The sequence below is a fragment of the Callorhinus ursinus genome, unplaced genomic scaffold (genome assembly GCF_003265705.2).
Source record: "Callorhinus ursinus isolate GAN/ISIS: 27379988/994484 unplaced genomic scaffold, GSC_fseal_2.0 scaffold39, whole genome shotgun sequence".
Classification (NCBI taxonomy): domain Eukaryota; kingdom Metazoa; phylum Chordata; class Mammalia; order Carnivora; family Otariidae; genus Callorhinus; species Callorhinus ursinus.
In genome coordinates, this window is record NW_027397101.1 from 2,650,834 (window position 1) to 2,663,961 (window position 13,128).

Genomic DNA, 13,128 nt, shown 5'->3' on the forward strand with positions numbered 1-13,128 from the left:
CTCACCCTCCAAAATTGCCCCATTCTCCTACCTCCTACTTCAGCAGTGTGGCAATTCTACGAGGAGACCGCATCCTTTATGCCTCAGAAGTTCCAGATCCTCTGTTAAGGACTTATTCTGAGCATAGAAACAGGGTCCGTGAGAGGGGAAATTAGCAAAAAGAGGGGAAAAACCTGCATACAGAGAAAAGAAGGATTAATGTACTTTTGGTCTATCCTGTGGCCAGCACAGCCTCATGACACTGCTCCCCCAAAATTCTTTTCAATAAAATAATCTGTCAGGAAGTGAAAAGGTACTGCTACAAGGCTTTAGACAGAAAAGCCATGCATGAATTCCAGACTCCACTGTTACTTTCAGAGTAGCCAGAATATTTGGTGTGATTCGCCAAGTTGACCTGCCCAAGAGTTTGGTTGCAATGCCTATGTTTATGACACAGAGAGCATCCAGTTGGAGCAGGGAATGAATGGTGGGTGTGTTCTGTCATCTTTGCTGGGGAGGAAGCTGCGCCTTAGTGTCCCACATGTATTTCTGTGTTTGGATAATCCAACATCCGAGGGGCAAATATAGTGTGCATCCATTTGCAGGAACGTTTTCTCTGTGTCTGAAAGCAGAGCTCTCTAAGAAGAATTCTGCACATGCTTTTAAATAAAATCTTTTATGAAACAGGATATGTGCCCGAAAAACAGAGATGAAAGTTACAGAATGAATCGGGAGTATTTGTATTCAGTCATCACATGGGAACATTTTTTCATGGTTAAGCACCAAACTCCAAACAACTATGGAGATGGTAGGCAACTTTTACTTCCATGCTCTTGAGATACTGTCTGTCATCTGACCAGCCGTCATTCGATGACCAGAGCTTTCCATCTGCTGGGGGGGAAGGGGGGGCAGGGAAGTGTCTAAAAGCTGGACCCCCACTGGAGAATCTGAGGCAAGGGCATAGAGGCCTGAAATCTAAACCCCCAGGCTTTCCTTCCAATAAACTTTCCCTCTTTTGTAGCTGGCATCCCCAGGTTCAAGTCTATGCAAATCTTTTCTCAAGAAGGGACCTGAACTTTATTATTTGAATTAAGGGTTATACTGGAAGGGTGGGGTGCAATCCATCAGAAATCAAAATCTGAGTGATTCTCCCTTGCAGACAGTTGAGGCAGCGGCCAGGGGAAGTGGGGTGTTGGTGAACCTGGGAGTGCCGCTGTCATGGTGCAGTCTCTGAGTGAGTGAGGTGTGCCTGGTACCCAAAACCACCAGTGCAGAAACCTAGGCTGGTTTGCTGTGGGGTATGCCTTCAGGTCCTGATTTTGTTATAAAAGAGATGGACTTGTTGGAAGAATCAGGGGCCAGGGGCCAGGGAGGATGTCTGCCTACCTGGTCTCTCCCCCAGGCTCCACCCAGGGGCCTCTGCTATTGTCAGAGGGTTTCTTGTGGCTCTTGGTCACCCAGAGTTAGACAAACCAGCTTTTTGCTTTTATTTTCCCTCCTTTTTTTTTCCTCTTTTTAAAATGGCAGGTGGCATGAGGCCTTAACTTTGAAGAGTTTCTCAGTGGATGTATCTAGATTTCCTTCAAGGTGCAGGATCAGGCAGGGGCCTGGCAGGACCACGTGCCCATGCAAATGATGTGACTGGAGTCCACTTACAAGGGGTGGATGGGCTCTGGGAAACCCCAAAAGCACCCCCTGGGGGAAAAGGGGAAGACACCTCCACTCCTACACCTGCTGGGGCCAAGGTGTTCCAAGTCTCGTCCCTGGACCAGCAACATAAACGTCCCCAAGAATTTGTTAGACAAAGATTTATGCACAAATATGGCCACTGTGGTGTCACACATGTTTTACAAGCCTTAATTATCAAGAGCAGAAATATGATAAAATTACATTTAATAGGATAAGATTTTTGAAAGAAAAATTTAGGAAAACCTGCTCTTCATTTAAAATGACTTATTCTCTCTCTCACACACATAGATACACAGATATAAACATATTATATTTATTTATAAATATAATATATTTATATGAAAAAAATTGAAAGAAACGTAGCAAACTTATCTGCTTGGTAGTGAGTGAACTGCCCCCAGGAATACCTTTACCAAGTGGTGGCATTATAGGAGACACGGCAAAAGCACTCTGTTGATACCAGAAAATAGATGTTGAGCTAGAAACTGATTGCCAGCCAATATCTGTAGCAGAGAAAAAAATAGGAGAGAAGAGGAGTTTATTTCTTTTTTATTGGAAAGGATAAAATTTTACTAGGTTACAAAAGAACTTATTGATTGCAGATGCCAACTCTTTGCATTTTTTGTTGGTTTATCTGAGTTTTAAAACAATTATTCTCTGGATTGCATTATATAATCTGGTTAAAGATATTTAATATTTTCCTGGTTTATACGTTGGATTGTTTGGTTTGGTTTTTTGGTGGACAGAAGTTCTTAACTTTAGTTTGAATTTATCTATCTTTTCCTGGATTGGTCAGAGATGGGTCAAGAAAAACGGGCAGTTTAAACAAACAAACAACAAAAACAACAAAACTCAACACAGGAAAAAGAACCACCCCACTTAATTCAGTAGAGAGAATTTTATGTGGAGAACTAGTTACTAAAGTATTGGGATTGCTGAAAAGCCAAGCAGAAAATGCTGAAGCTTTGGGAGATTAGCTGCAGCAGGAAGCAGCTACCACCCCAAGGGCTGGAGGGACAAAGTCAAGAACCTGTTAGCCAGAGCTAAGGAGCTGGCCCCACTGGTAGGAGCTGAATGTAGCATGGGCTGCCTGGCAGGAGCTGGGACCATGGAAGGAAGGATTGCTGGGGACAGGAATCACAGATGTGATGAAGTTGCTGCCAGAGGTACTCCTTGAAGAGGAAGGGGAGTTTCCCTCTTCCTCCCTCCCACCAAGCTTCTTCCAGTGAATTCTATTGGTTCAGCCTAGCCAGAAGCCAGCAGGCAAGGTAGCTTGGGCATCCCTGTGCAGGGATCAGCCCTCTACCATACAGAAAAGAGCAGAAGGATAGAAAATGGACCCAAGAGCAAATGATCAAATGACAAATCCTTCATGGTAAATGTCTTTTTGATCTTTAAAATCCTTTTCCTATTTTGAGAGCATAAATATATCCTTCCGCGTTATGTTCTACAGGCTGTGAACTTTGACTTTCACATTTAAGTCAAGATCCACCTAAAATTGCTTTGCTTTTAATATATGGAGTCAGGTAGAGCAATAAATTGGAAGTTCTCCTTCTGGAATTTGAAAACACCATTGCTTCCTCATGGCTCTGTAATGCTACCTTGTCACAAGTCAATTGTCTGTATGTTGTTTCTGGACTCTGTTCTGTTCCAGTGGCCCATTTTTTTCTATTCCTATGTGAATAGTATACTTTTTTGTATTATAATTGTTCTAAAATAAATAGTAGGGTTTTCTTTCTGCAAGAGTATATTTTCAGTTACAGGCCTTTTGTATTTCTATATGAATTTTTAGAATCAGTTTGTTAAGTTTCATAAAAAACACGTTTTTAAGATTTATTTATTTATTTTTAGAGAGAGATTGAGAGAGCAGGGGAAGGGGCAAAGGGAGAGAATCTTTCAAGCAGACTCCCTGCTGAGCACAGAGCCAATGCAGGGCTCGATCTCACGACCAGAGATCATGACCCATGAGATCATGACCTGAGCCGAAACCAAGTCGGAAGCTCAACGGACTGAGAACCCCAACTGCCCCAGATCAAAAATATTTTCAGCTGGGACTTTGACTGAGATGACCTTGAACTACAGATCAATTTAGGGAAAAGCTAACATCTTTAATTGGGTTTTCCAATCGATGAATATAGTATATCTTTAATGTCTCTCAAAAAAGCTTTTGTTTGTTCCTGGTACATAAAAATACATTAATTTTACCTTTTTAATGTAATGAACTTGCTAAATTTTATTTAAAATTCTAATAGTTTATTTGTGTGTTTTTTGGATTTTCTACATATGCAAACATATCATCTGTAAACAAAATAGGGATTCCAGTACAGTGTTGAATGCAAGTGGTAATCTCAAACATCCTTATTTTGTTCTCAGTTACAAGGGAAACTTTCAATATGACCTAATTTAGTATAATGTTTGATGTATGGTTTTGTACATAATTTTTACCAAGCTTAGGAAGTTTTCACCCATTCTTCGTTGTCTGCAGGTCTCTTTGTTAATTATAAATGGTCGTTGAATTCTATCAAATGCTGTTTTGCATTCACTGAACCCACCACCCGATATATCCCTGAAATCTTTCAATGTGGTGAATTATATTAATTGATTTTCAGGCAACCTGAAACTCTTGGTATAGGCACAACTTGGTATAAACTCTGGGTATTTTCTTTTTTATATATTGTTAGGTTTAGTTTGCTAATATTTTTAGAATAGCATTTATATTCATAAATGAGGTCGACCTGAGATTTTTCTTTCTTATAATATCCTTGCCAGATTTTAGAATCAAGGTTATACAATGTACTAGTTTTCTATTGCTGCCATAACAAATTACCACAGATCTAGTGGCTTAAACCACACAAATTTATTATTTTAAGTTTTGCAGGTCAGAAATCTGATGCAGTTCTCACTGGGCTAAAAATCAAATCAAGATGTCAGTGGGGCTGCATTCCTTTTTGAAGGCTGTGGAGAAGAATCTGGTTTCTACTCATTCAGGTTGTTGGCAGAATACAATTCCCTTGAAGGGGGGGAATCGGAGGGGGAGACGAACCATGAGAGATGATGGACTCTGAAAAACAAACTGAGGGTTCTAGAGGGGAGGGGGGTGGGGGGATGGGTTAGCCTGGTGATGGGTATTGAGGAGGGCACGTTCTGCATGGAGCACTGGGTGTTATGAACAAACAATGAATCAGGGAACACTACATCAAAAACTAATGATGTAATGTACGGTGATTAACATAACATAAAAAAAAAAAGAATGCAATACCTTGAGATTATGGGACCACAATTCTTGTTTTTTTGCTGGCTGTAATGGCGGGTTGCTCCCAGCTTCTAGAAGCTTCTGTATAGTTTGCAGGGAAACCCTCGCCCTCCATCTTCAAAGGCTGCAACAGCCAGTTAGAAATCTCTGGTACATCAATCTCATCCTTCTTCTTAGCCATATCTTGCTCTGACAGCAGCCAGGAAAGATGTTTTTTTTCAAAAGCCATGTGATTAGATTGGGCCAACTTGGATTATCTAGAATAATCTGCCAGCTCAAGGACCATAACCAAAACATATCTACAAAGTCCCTTTTGCCATGTAAGGTAATCCATTCACAGATTCTGAGGACTAGGCCATAGGCATCCTTGGGAAGCCATTATACTGTTTACTATAACCAGTAAACCAGGGAACTCGTAACTACCTGCTTCTAGTCTCTGAAACTGTTAAATTGAAATTTCTTACTTCCTTGAATGTTTGATAACATCTACAGCAAAACCACAGGGGCCTAGGATTTTTTTAGTGAAAGGATTTTTTCATTCCTAGTCATATAATTCAGGACAAGATGGGCTATTCTAGAGTAACAAATGCACCCAGAGTCTCAGTGGCGTAGGATAACAAAGCCTTATTTCTCCCTTACATGACACTTGAATGCGGGTTGGGTGGATCTTCTCCAAGTTGCCACTCAGTAAAGCAGGCTTCTTCCAAAAAGTAAAAAATCAAAATATGCATTAATAGTAGAATGGATAAATAAATCATAATAGACATGGAAATAAACAAATTAGAACTACATGCAACATTATAGAGGAATCTTACAAATAATGTAGAATGTAATATGCAAGAAATAAATTATACAGAATTATTCCATGTATATTAAGGTCAAAATCAGGCAAAACTACTCGATATTTTTCAAGCATAAGTAAGAGGTAAAAGTAAAGCAAGAAAGAAATTACATGAAAGTCAGGGCACTGGTTGCCTCCAGGTGAAAAGAATACTTTAGGTCACTTAATTCACAAACCCTCTTTCAAGTTATCTTCTATAAATCTATCTTAAATCCTTGATTACCACCATCAGAAGCTCCTCTTTGCCTCAGTAATGGAGGGGATCTTAAAGGTATATTTCCCAAGAATAAGAGAAAATATTTATTAAATTATTTTAAACAGCACCATATACAAGAAGGAAGTTATTCGTATGGAAAATAGTTTTGAAGTGGGAGGAGGCAGAGACAAACAGTTTTCCCTAAGCCCCCACCTGTTGGGGTAAGATAAAGCTGTACTTCTGTTTCAAACCCAATTTTGACCAAACGTGTTCACTAGGTCCACTTTTATTTCCTAATTCTGTGTATGTGTGCATGTGCAAGCGCATTGGTGTACACCTGCACATATATGACTTACTCAGGGCTCGAGGGGGTGCCTTTCACATAGAATACAACGTGAATCATTCCCCTGGGAAAGTGTGTGTGTGTGTGTGTGTGTGTGTGTGTGTGTGTGTGTGAATTTCCATGTGTATTACGGCCATTTGTAGGTCTCCCATTGGTAATATTGAGGTCTCAATACACATTCTTCAATAACTACGGTAGAAATGATCACAGTTTAAAATAGCCAAAAAACAAACTGAAAGAAGGAGGTCACATCTGAGAGTTAACGTAGCCACGTTTGTGGGTCTGTGACTGGCTGTGATTGCACACAGATGTAGGTTGTTTTTTCTTCATTGCCCCTCAGCCTGTAGTTCCCAAACTGTTTTCCTTGGAACCTTGGTCATCTTTAAGATATTCTTAGATACTTCATGAGCAAAAAACAAAAATGGCTTTCCTTCCTTCCTCTTTGGTTTGGGAGAAAAGGGTTAAACAATGGTAAACACTTGCCTCAACCACCTGGGAGTCTTTGCTGTGCTCAACACATCATGCGTCTCCAAGTAAGGACACAAGATGCAGCACTCCCAGACTTATACCTGGTTTTGGTTTGGAAAAGCTACCCTGGAGATCAAATAATGTTGATCATAACACATATCAACAGAACCTAAATAATAAGGAAACAAAAGACCTCAGTGGCCTACTTTTCTTATCCATACCCAATTTCCAATGAAAGGAAAAAGCATCCGTGGAATTTTATGTGTGCCCTCATAAGACATACTACATGGGGAACCATAACATTTTGATTCGTTTTCTGGTCCATTGGCAGACTTCCATGGCGCATCATAGACATACCGAAGAGCATGCAGCTTGCTTGTAAATATTTGAAAGGCTGCAATTCCATGGAATCCATTGTGAAGATATAAACTAAGTCTGAAGAGCTGATTATGTCAACCTAAATGCAATAAATTAGAAGCAGCTACACAGAAAGAAAAATAAACCCCTTTCTTCTCTTTAATAATTATCTATTATCTACCATGATAATCACCTATAGTTACATCACAATATTTGGGATTATTTTGCAACATTCAGGGTGAAAAAAAAATTCCCCATCATTAAAGAATTAAGTATCTCACAAGCTACTTAATGAGGTACGATGGGTTTCTTTACCCCATAGTTGGAGTTGTTTGCCTTCAAGATAACTGAATTCAATTACCTTACAAAGTGTCAAAGGGGGGAAGTGTTTCCATATGTTAAATAGCTTCCTTCGAAGGAACATGAGACAAATGACCAGGGTGAAGGTTACCAAAACCACATGTTAATCATCTCTGACAACGGCCAGGAAACTGTGCCTGTTCGACAAGCTAGGGAAAGTAGCGGGGGTGGCCTCCAGAAATATTTTCATGATTATGAACAATCCTTGTCCCTGATCTCCTCCTCAGATTCGCACGGGCTGTTCTGGAAGGGGAATGGAGGCAGGAGTGTCATCTAAGGCCAAAGAGCATCACAACGTGCTCGCAAACAGCTAAGGGCAGATGTGTCTCTGAATTGACCAAGTATTTTCTCTACAATTGGCTTAAGCCTGCTCCTCCTGTCCTTCATCAGCTCTCTCCAGACACACAACTCTGCATATTTATCCTCTGATAGTCACCTGTTAGCCACGGACGTACCAGCATGGCCGTTTGGTCTGTCAGGAGCAAGCTGCTGCGATTGAAGTGTGTTTAAACCAGAAAATAAGTTACTGGACAATTACTTAGCCTTAGAACAAACAGGCCTGCAATAATTAGCTAGAGATGATTCTTTTTATTGTGTAAAAATTTATTCTTGGAATGGCAGGAACTCAATAACTATTAGTTATTAGTATATCGTCTTTTTTTTTATTATGTTCAGTTAGGCAACATATAATACATCATTAGTTCTAACTACTACTTATTAGAGATATGCTTTCTGTCACTAAATGCATCATTACCATCTATTGTAAAAACCCCTGCGAAGTATCTGATCTGTATTGATTACATGTGCAAACCCAAAGGCAGAGATGTTTTAGCCAAGAGTACAAAATTGAAATGAAGCATGCTTTCTGATATCTGAATTTGTTTATTCTTCCTAGAAAGGAAAGGGGACAAGAGACAGAGAAATCCTATTTTTCATGGTGAAAATATTTTGTTTAGTGGACCCACGAATTCCTCAAATATATACTGAATATTCACCATGCACCAGACACAATACTGGATGAAAAGAATAACTAAAAATCACCAGCAAACTTCCTCGCTTTTTTTTCTATGTCATATTCCTTTAATTAGATGAAAGCTCATTAAGTGAGGGTCACGGGTATTATTATTCCTTGTCACTGTAGTGTCTAACCCAGTCTTGTAAGTAATAACAACCATGAAAACAACTGCTGGCACTTATCAAGCATTGATTTACATGTGTTGTTCTCGGGACTTTACTTAACTCACTTATTTAAGTGGATGTCATTGTCATCTACATTTTGCAGATAAAGCCCAGAGACACTAATGTAATTTGCCAAGGTATTGGAATCTGGTGGTCTGGTACCAGAGAACACACTCTTGATCCCATCTGTTAAGTGAATTAATGAATGAATTAGAGAGGAGAAGATTGAACTTCCTCTTGAGGGAGAAAAGATGCTCATTTAGCAGACATAGAGGGGCCAGGTATTACTGGGGGAGGGGACACCATGCACAAAGGTAGAGACCTGCAATGTGCAGTATAGTAGTCATCAGCCACATGTGCCTATTGAATATGTGAAATGTAGCTAGTCTGAATTGAGGTGCAATGTAAGTGCAAAGTACTTAGCAACTTTCAAAGAATAGTATGAAAAAAAGAATGCAAAATATCTCCTTAGAACAAGGAAACTACAGGGACACCTGGGTGGCTCAGTTGGTTAAGCATCTGCCTTCAGCTCAGGTCATGATCCCGGGGTCCTGGGCTTGAGTCCCACATCAGGCTCCTTGCTCAGCAGGGAGCCTGCTTCTCCCTCTGCCTGCCACTCCCCCTGCTTGTGCTCTCTCTCTCTCTCTCTCTCTCTCTCTCTGTGTTTCTCTGACAAATAAAATCTTAAAAAAAAAAAGAACAAGGGAACTATGAAACAGCCAGAAAACAATTAATGACATTAATAAATCCTCACCAATCAATAATTACTCTAAATGTAAATGGATTTAAAATTTCCAGTCAAAAGGCATAGAGTAACTGAATGGATTAAAAAACAGAACCCTACAGGAGATGCATTTCAGTTTTAAGGAAATACACAGGCTCAAAGTGAAGGGACGGCAAAAGATAATCCCGTGCAAGTGGAAACCAAAAGAGAGCAGGCAGAGCTATATTTATATAGACAAAATAGACTTCAAGTCAAAAATTGTAACAAGAGACAAAAAATAGGTCATTATGTAATGAAAAAAGGGTCACTCATCAAGAGGATAGAACAACCATAAATATATATGTTCCCAACATTGGAGCACCTAAATATATTAAGCAAATACTAATAAATCTAAAGATAGAAATAGACAACAATACAACAGTAGAGAACTTCATTACCCCACTTTTAACAATGGATAGATCATCCAGACATAAAATCAGTAGGGAAGTTTGGGTTTGAACTATACTTTAGACCAAATGGATCTAACAGACATGCAGAACATTCCATCCAACAGCAGCAGAATGTACATTCTTCTCAAGTGCACATGGAACATTCTCCAGGATAGATCATACGATAGGTCAAATAATAAACCTTGGCAAATTTAAGAAGATTGAAATCATACCAAGCACCTTCTCTGACTACAATGGTATGAAATTAGAAATTAATAACAGAAGGAAAATTGGAACACATACAAATATGTGGAAATTAATACCAATAGGTCAAAGAAGCAATCAAATATCTTGAAAAAAAATTGAAATATAATACACCAAAACTTGAGCATGAAGTTAAAGCAGTTTTAAGAGGCAAGTATAGTAATAAATGCCAACATCAAGAAAGAAGAAAGATTACAAATAAACAACCTACATTTACACCTCAAGGAACTAGAAAAAGTATAAATTAAGCCCTAAGTTAGAAGAACCTAGGAAATAGCAAAGATCAGAGCAGAAATAAATGAAATGGAGACTAGAAAGACAATAAAGATTAATAAAACCAAGAGCTGGGTAATTGAAAATATAAGCAAAATTGATAAACCCTTAGCTAGACTAAGAAAAAAAGAGAGAAGACTAAAAAATAATCATAAATGAGAAAAGGGACATTACAATTGATGCCATGGAAATACAAAGGATCATAAGAAAGTACTATGTACAATCATATGACAATAAATTTGATAAACTAAAAGAAATGAGTAAATTCAGAGCACCTGGGTGGCTCAGTCAGTTAAGCGTCTGCCTTCAGCTCAGGTCATGATCCCAGGGTCCTGGAATCGAGCCCTGCATTAGGCTCCCTGCTCGGCCAGTAAGCTGCTTCTCCCTCTCCCTCTGCAACCCTTCCCTCTGCTTGTGATCTCTCTCTCTCTGTCAAATAAATAAATAAAATCTTAAAAAATAAAGAAATGGGTAAATTCTTAGAAACATACAATCTACCAAGAATGAACTATAATGAAACAGAAAATCTGAACAAACCAATAATGAGTAAGATTGAATCAGTCATCAAAACCTCCCAATAAAAAAGTTCAAGACAAGATGACTTCACCAGTGAATTCTACCAAACCTTTGAAGAAGATTAATATCAATTCTTCTCAAACTATTACAAAAATAGAAGAGGAGGGAACTCCTCCAAATTCATTTTATGAGGTCAGCATTACCCTGATACCAAAACCAGACAATGATGCCACAAGAAAGCAAATTACAGGCCAATATTCCTGATGAACATATAGGTAAATATCCTCAACAAAATACTAGCAAACAGAATTCAACATGCATTAAAAGGTCATATTCTGTGATAAAGTGGGATTTATTCAAGGATGCAAGGATGATTCAACGTACGCAAATCAGTCAAGATGATACACCACATAATGAAGGGTAAAAATCATACAATCATCTAAACAGATGCAGACAAAACATTTGACAAAATTTAATGTCGATTTATGAAAAAAACTCCGAGCAAAGCAGATACAGAAGGAATGTACCTCAATGTAACAAAGGCCATATATGAGAAGCCCACAGCTAACATCATACTCAACAGTGAATAGCTGAAAACTTCTACGTTAAGATAGGAACAAGACAAAGATGCCCACTGTCACCACTTTTTTGGACACAGCATTGGAACAGCCAGAGCAATTAGGCAATGAAAAGAAATAAAAGGCACCCAAATTGCAAAGGAAGAAGAAAAGCTGTCACTATTTGCAGATGACATAGTATTTTATATAGAAAACCCTAAAGACCATCAAAAAACTGTTAGAACTAATAAAAGAATTCAGTAAAGTTGCAGGGTACAAAACAAAACCACAGAAATATGCTGTGTCTTTATACACTAATAATGAGCTACAAAAAGAGAAATTATGAAAAACACTATCATTTATAATTGCATCAAAAAGAATAAAATACCTAGGAATAAATTTAACTAAGGAGATAAAAGGTCTGTATATTGAAAACTGCAAGACATTAATGAAAGCAATTGAAGAAGATACAAATAAATAGATATTTTGTGCTCATTGATTAGGAGAATAAATATTGTTAAAATGCCCATACTACCCAAAGCAATCTATAGATTCAATGCAATCCCTATCAAAATGCCAATGGCATTTTTCACAGAAATAAAACAAACAATTCTAAAATTTGCATAGAACTATATACTGTATGATGACTAGCATAACATGATTAAAAAATAATTTAAAAAAATAAAAATAAATATTTGATAGTTTCTTTTTATATATATAAAAAAGAAGTACCATACAAGACCCTGAATAACCACAGGAATCTTTTTTTTTTTTAAGATTTTATTTTTAAGTAATCTTTACATGGCTCGAATTTACAGCCCCAAGATCAAGAGTTGCACGCTCTACCAACCGAGTCAGCCAGGCTCCTCAACCACAGCAATCTTGAGAAAGGAGAACAAAGCTGGAGGCATCACACTCCCTGATTTCAAACTATATTACAAAGCTATGGTAATTAAAACAGTATAATATTGGCATGAAAACAGACATATAGATTAATGAAACAGAATTAAAAGCCCAGAAATTAACCCATGTATATATGGGACCACTATCTTATACCACACCCAAAAATTAACTCAAAATGGATTAAGGCTTGAAGGTAAGACCTGAAGCCATAAAACTCCTAGAAGACAACATAGGTGATAAGGAACTTGACAAAGTTTTTCATGATGATTTTTGAATTTGATACCCAAAAGTAAAAGCAACAAAAGCAAAATTAAACAAGTAGGACTACATCAAACTAAAAACCTTCTGTACAGCAAAGAAAACCAAAAAAAAATGAACAGGCAACCTACTGAATGGGAGAAAATATTCACAAATCACCTATCTATCTGATAAATGGTTAACATCCAAAATACATAAAGAACTCATACAACTCAATAGCAAAAAAAAAAAAAAAAACAATTAAAAAATGGACAGATGTCACAATAGCCAAACTATGGAAAGAGCCAAGATGTCCATCAACAGATGAATGGATAAAGAAGATGTGATACACACACACACACACACACACACACACACACACACACACACACACACAATGGAATATTATGCAGCCATCAAAAAACAAAAACAAAAATGAAATCTTGCCATTTGCAACGATGTGGATGGAACTAGAGGGTATTATGCTAAGTGAAATAAGTCAATCAGTGAAAGGCATGTATCCTATGACCTCACTGATATGAGGAATTCTTAATCTCAGGA